The sequence below is a fragment of the Acomys minous genome (assembly GCF_964271855.1).
Source record: "Acomys minous genome assembly, chromosome: 2".
Taxonomy (NCBI): domain Eukaryota; kingdom Metazoa; phylum Chordata; class Mammalia; order Rodentia; family Muridae; genus Acomys; species Acomys minous.
In genome coordinates, this window is record NC_140484.1 from 107,507,333 (window position 1) to 107,514,278 (window position 6,946).

General features: G+C 40.8%; 1 long non-coding RNA gene across 1 annotated transcript; it reads left to right on the forward strand.

Moving 5' to 3' along the window:
* The first annotated feature begins 297 nt into the window (after positions 1-297).
* Positions 298-6,048, forward strand: LOC311592078. The gene is made up of 3 exons (XR_014777284.1): positions 298-1,088; positions 1,661-1,903; positions 5,625-6,048. It is a non-coding gene; the product is annotated as an uncharacterized lncRNA (long non-coding RNA).
* The last annotated feature ends 898 nt before the right edge of the window (positions 6,049-6,946 follow it).

Genomic DNA, 6,946 nt, shown 5'->3' on the forward strand with positions numbered 1-6,946 from the left:
CAACATACAAAAGTAGGAACAACATCAGTTATTTCACACACTAAACACCTTTACAATATATTTTAGAAAGATTTCAACACTTTTGTTTCTGCTTTTAACATGATACTTAAGACATTTTGAAGGCTTAGTTTGCATACACACATTCCTCCATGAAGAAGGAAGGATAGTATTTAATAATGAGAGATCATATATGTGGTGACCTTATTAGGTATATTTATTAAAGAAACAGACTAATATTTATTGCAACTTTGTCCTGATGGAATAATTGATTTTAAGACTTATTTTTATTACTGTTAATTGTATATTCTTGTATATGTGTATGAGTGAGTGTGAATAAATAAGTGTCATTGCCCAGAGGAATCAGATCACTTTGAAACCGGAGTTGCAGGCAGCTGTGAGCTTCTTGACGTGGTACTAAGAACTGAACTTGGGTCATTTGCCACAGAGTATGAGCTCTGAACCACGTAGCCGTCTTCTCTCAAACCCATGTGTGCTCTTGACGTTAACGGCCCTTGATTTGTTATGTTGGTAATTCAGAACATGAACACATGAATTCATTTTACAAACGAAAACGGCTGACCTCAGAGAAGTTCCCGGGATGTTCTCAAGTCAGATTTATAACTTCCTCAAGGAACCAAACGAGTTGCATTTTTGACCTTCAAGAGAAAAGAATCAGAAAGGCCTTCTCTGAATCTGCTCTGGAGGGTTGGGAGTGCTTTTTCATGTAGCAAGTGAGAAGAGTGGGGTTCTGTGAGGCATTGGATTTAATCACAAAGCCCACTTTCTGATGTGACACAGCCAGGATTGTGACATGGGTCTCCATCTCTACAGCCTGCAGCTGTCTATTGCAGTCTTGCTACTTAGATGTGTCCTTTAGACTAAGAGCACCACATTACACAAGAGTTGATTAGAATTATAGAGAGTGAAGCCTGCCGTTATACCTGCAGATCCAGAATCCAAACAGTCTACTGCAACAAGTGGAAGTGAGTTTGGGCTCCAGCTAGAGCATGCTCAACCTGATTTGACCATATCATTGAAGATCTACCCCACCCCCAAATCACACCTGGAGCTTTGTCAAATCATCAAGAGTGAGTAATTTTGTTTTGTTTGTTTGTTTGAGACAGGGTTTCTTGGTGTAGCTTTGAAGGGCCTGTACTCTTTTTGTTGACCAGGCTGGCCTTGAACTCACGTCAATCTGCCTGCCTCTGCCTCTTGAGTGTTGGGATTAAAGGTGTGTGACACTAAGCCTGGCTGAGAGGTCTTTTTTAAGGCCCTTTTCAAACCTTGCTCTAAAGCTTAGTTTATTCTTATCATCCCAGGAGCATTTTTCATAAGTCATCATGAAGTAGCACATTTTCAAAGGTGAATCTGATGGCTTTAAAGAGGAGCTTTCATCTACCATGATTTTTGCAAATATCTCCTGTGGGTAGGCCATGGGAAAGACAATAAAAATGCAAAGTTGGTCAAGACCCAAGCTCTGGTTTCAAGAACTTCTTGTTTTGATATTGAGGTCTTGTGTGGAATAAACAGTTCAATTAGTGGGCTCATATGTGCCTCTAACTCACAAAAAAGGGAACACAAACAAGATATTTACTGATAATAAGGTCATGTCCAATGGAAATGTTAATGTTAATTATCATCTAATATGCTTCCTATCCAGATGAATTGCGGCACCATGAGGACATAGCCCAAGTCAACCAACATAGCTTTGACAGAGTCGCATTTGCGGGGTGGGGGTCGGGGGGGCAAAGTTAATAGAGTTAATTGTGAGCTACATGATCCTAGCACATATCTGGCTCTGCAGTGACTTCCAGTGGGAAAACCAGTGGAGCCAGTGTCAGGAATTCAGAGGTCTGTACCCTCTGTTGGATTCATTGGATGAGAATGCCCCTTTGCAGTACAGGTAAGCTAATTAAAATTGCTCAGAATCCTATGGAAGTCTTTATGTATGAAACAATGTTTCAGTTGGAAAAAACAACTGAGGGCATTTCTTTGACTGGGCTAAGCCTTGGGCATTTATAAACACTTCCCAAGGTTATTTGTAACACTGAAAACTTACACGAAAAGTGTGTCTTGAAAGGATAGAAGAGGAACAAGTAGGAACCTTGTAGCCATTCCACCAGGGATGACTGTGTGTTCATTGTCTGTACTAAAGGTGTCTCTGAAAACAGGTTCTGGAAAATTCTTGGCTGTTAAAGTATGGCAAGATCTGACAAAATTCTTACTTGAGGGATAAACAATTCCCAAACAGACTTTTCCTATAAAACCAAATAGATTTAAGGCTTTGAAAATAGCCCTTTAGTCTTTTTTAACTTGCAATGATGGCTTGGGGGATAGGAAAGACGTTATTTGGTAGAAATCCAAAGGTTGAAATAGTTTCAGTTGACTCCATTTTTATTTCTGTTCACTTTGAACATGTTTTTCTAAAAACTGCACTGACCTTTTTGAAAGGGGCCAATAGTTGGAAAAAATTAAAAATAGAAATAAAAGCTAATAATTCTAAAATTATGTTTGCAACATATGGTGTCATATCTTGAATAATATGTATAAACAAAATATTTTAATGGTACTTTTCTATGAATATGCGAACAGAGAGATGAAACAACATAAGTGCATAAAGGCTGAAAGGGGTGATCTAGGATGAGAAAAAAATACATTTGCTACTTCAGAAAGTACCCAGCATAACATAGTCAAAATGAAGGTCATGATTGCCACAGAAATGAACCTCTGGGCATGTCTGTGTTCCAACTGAGAAATTTAAGGTGGAAAGCTTTGCTCTAAATGTGAGTGGCCCTATTCAGTGGACTGGGGCCCTAAACTAAATTAAAGGAAAAACTGAGCTGAACCCCTGCATTCGTCTCTCTGCCTCTTGACTGTGGATGGAGTGAGGCCATCTGCCTCGGGCTCCTACCATGGTGCCTTGTTGTCATGGTTAAACTCCATTGTCAACTCATGAGCTCTGGCATCACCAGGAGGATGAACCTCTTATGGGGACTATCTTCATCAGGCTGATTATAGCAGAAGGACCTGCTCACTGTGTGTGGCATCATTCCCTGGCTGGAGATCCTGGACAGTATTTTTAAAAAGGGAGCTAGTAGAAGGCAAGCATTCATCACTCTGTGCTACACGATATTGGGTATAATATGCTTCAGGCATCTGTTGCCATGACGTCACCACCATGATGGCCTGTATCCTAGAAGTGAAGGTCAAAATAAACCTTCACTTGCTCAAGTTACTTTTGTCATACGTAGCAGTGAGGACAAAACCTAAGGCAACAGTTCTGAGATTGTGACCTAGTCTGCTAATGTTCTGAAACAGCTAGGTCAGACAAATCACCCGAGGCCAAGTGTGCTCATCTTTTCACAAGAGCATTAACAACCCCAGTGGGTGAGGAGGCCACATGAGGATTCACCAATAAGGGTTTGCAAAGCAAAAAGATGTAACACTCCAGTGCCAGCCACCATAGTGGCCATTTCAATTTGTCTAGCATGGCGTTCAGTGCTCTCTGCAAGGAGAGAAATGGTAGAAACAAGCTTATGTGCTACATCCACAGGTTTCTTGGAAGGTGAGTCCTCAGGGAGTGGATCCAACAGAAGAGAAGGTTGGGAGCTGGGAGAGAAGCAAGTTTTTGCAGAGCTATTAATAGTTTCTCCCAGTGTATTAAAGACTGACAAACGGAAGAGGAAAGCACACAATTTACATATGCCCCCAAATCAGTAAAGGCTGTTTGGTCCTATAATTTGAAAAATAAGACTTCAATATATTTAACCCTAAAGAAGGTGAATAATAACACTTCGTTTTGCTGTATTAGACCATCAAGATTAAGTTTCTAAATGTGTCCATGGAGGAAGTATTGGCACCATCTAGTTGTTAGATTTATACACACACACACACACACACACACACACACACACACACACACATGTGTGTACATGTATGCATGCACGTGTGTTAAAAATAGTATTGGCTTCATATTTTACATATGCATATTGTGCCCAAAAGCAATAACCACAGAAACTGAATTTCATTTTTCCCATTTAAATCCATGTGTGGTTTATAACATAAGATTCTTGATCTTAAGGCAATAGGCCAAAATATCCTTAAATTCTTCCAAGTTATTTTTTTTCAGAACTAAACCTTCCACCCCAATTGATAAAAATCCAAAGAAAAACATTCTGTATGCAATTTCAGGTGATTACATTTCTCATAGCTTAATTTGTTTTAATTTTTAATATATATATATTTATATATACATATACATATGTATCTGTGTCATGTACCACATGTGTGAGGGTGTCATAGAAGAGGACATCTGATGCTCCTGAACCGAGAGTTACAGGTGATTATGAGCTTACTTAACATGGGTGCAGGTAACAGACTTGGGTGGTCTGCAAGAGCCGCCCTCTACCCTAACTGTTGAGTCATTTCTACATGTACCACTGCCAGCTTGATCTCATAACTGATAGAGGTTTTTTTGTTTTTTCTTGATTTTTTTTTCTTTCTTTCAACAACACAAATATGCCTTCTAGTATAATGGATTTAAAGTAAAGGAGTTTTCCTGCCTCTATGAAACACTGATTACTCTTTAAATTTTGGACTTGATTTTCTGTTCTATTTTACCATGGTTATGGATATATTATTCACAATTTAAATGGAGCAGCTTTCCTAAGAAACCCAGACATGTTTCCATGAGCATTCATCACACACATCTTGCTGGGAGGCCAACAGAACCTATGAGGGGAAATGATGTTTTGGGGGCCAGGTAATAAAGTCCCTCCTGTTTTACCAGGAAAAGTAAAGGCGGCTAACACTTGCTTTAAAACCTGCAATGGCAGCAAAGGTCCCTGTTCCCAAAGACATGCAAATCTTGAGGCCAACAGGCTCACCCTTTTCAGCTTGGACCTTTAAACATCAGAGCACTGTTGCTTTGATAGGTGTCCAAGACAAATAAATCACTCTGTTCATGTCCAAGAAGATCATGGAATTCTATGGTGCAGAAAGAAATTCACGCAAAGGAGTTTAATGCCAGAGATTCACATCCTAGTCTACAACACAGAAAACACTAAAGTACCTTTTCCTACACACACACACACACACACACACACACACATCCATATTGTGTGACAAAATGGTAGCTGTCATAATGTGCCAGTTAACATGTCCAGTGTGAGCTGATCGTTGAATGTCCCCTGGGAAAAGAAGACAGAAACATGACAAAGAACAAAGACCGCGGATCGATAATGCTTGGGGAAATAAGACAGAGAAGGTTATTTACTCACATTGATCTGTGGCTGCCGTGGCGTAAACTCAGCCTGTTTTTCTTTTGTTAACCTTTAAGCCTGAGTATACTGGAGGCAACCAGGGAGCCAACTAACAGGTGTAGATTAAGGATCGAAGGAGGTCACTGTACCTCTGTCACCACCAGGCACCCATGTAACAACATCCCTGAAGAAATTTAAACATCGATAGCCATAATAAGGGCAAATTTATCAAGCCCAGCCAGCTTGAGACGGGAGCCCGCCTGCATCCAGCCCATTTGCCCTTGCTAAAGCTCAATTGATTTGGACATTCTTTTACTAGAGTTGATTATCAATTGTGACATAGCAAATTTGTTACCTTCCAAGTGCTGAGCGTATTCCTGGCCATTGGAGTATCTGAAGTAAAAACACCTGGCCTTCAGTCAACCCCTCACTAGTGAAAGGAGGAGGCCGCACCAGGCTTAGCAGAGCTCGGGAGAAGACTACCCTTGGAGACAGTATGGGCTTTTTCTGAAGGAAGAGATGCTGGATGGAAGAAGAAGATGACTTTCTCCTGCCAGCTGAAAAGAATTGTTGATCAGAGGTAAATGTCCCATTGGAAGGCCCACCTGATGCTACCTCATGCATGCTGCTTTCTCTCCCAAGAATCAAGCATACCATTTGTTCTCACTGACAGAGCCAGACCCAAATGTCTAGGCACACTGTGGAAGTTCCTCGCTCTGCAATGCTCTGTAGAAAGGTATTTTCTTCCCCCTTGATACCCTATCAATAAACACTTCATTTCCCAATGTCTCTGTTGTTCTCTATTGGATAACACACTACTTTCCTTTTGTGTATTTTGAGGTTGGGTCTTTTATAGGTCACGCTGGCCTGCAACTTGCTAATGCAACTGAGGAGGACCCAAACATCTGTTTCATTTACTTCTAGTGCCCAAGCACTGGGGTTACAGGCATGCAGCACCCTGCTAGGCTGATATAACACACCCTTTGAAACAGGGGTTGGTTTGTATATTGGGGTGTTTGCTGAATCACCTACCGCTGTATTGACTGCAAATATAAACATAGTCCACAGAAGTAGCTGGTATATGAATACATAAGTGAATTTTTTAAAAAATCACAAGAATCTAGGAGTAGGTAACAATTTTAAGCTGAGTGATTAATAATAAACTTTAGTTAGAGCCAGAGCATGGACACTGCTGGCCCGTGTTCTATAGACGGTTTATCCTTGGAGACTATTTCCTCACAATTCCAACTCCTCTCTCTTCCCAGTTCTCCCTTTCTCCCTCCCTCCCTCTCTCCCAGCTTAGCTATGTTCCTACATCCCTCTCCTCTTCATCACACAGGGGACCCACCAATCAGCCACTGATAGTTCTAACAAGCTACTGGACACTTAGGCTCCAGTCTGTCCCACAAGGGATCGTCTATCTGCTAACACTCTGTTAAGAATTTTAGCATCTGTATTCTTGAGGGATAGTAATCTATTTTCTTTTGTACTTGGGGTATCAGAGTACCACTTAGTTATTTTTATAAAGACAGATTTCAGCAGTAAACTAGCCGAGTCTCTTTTTTACTGAGCCTTCTATTTGTAGTGCCGTTGGAGGACTTGGAGATTTCACACAGAATAAATACCGCGTTGGAAGCTGGAAGCTGGACCTGGTGGTGAACACTTGTAATCTCAGTAATTGGGAA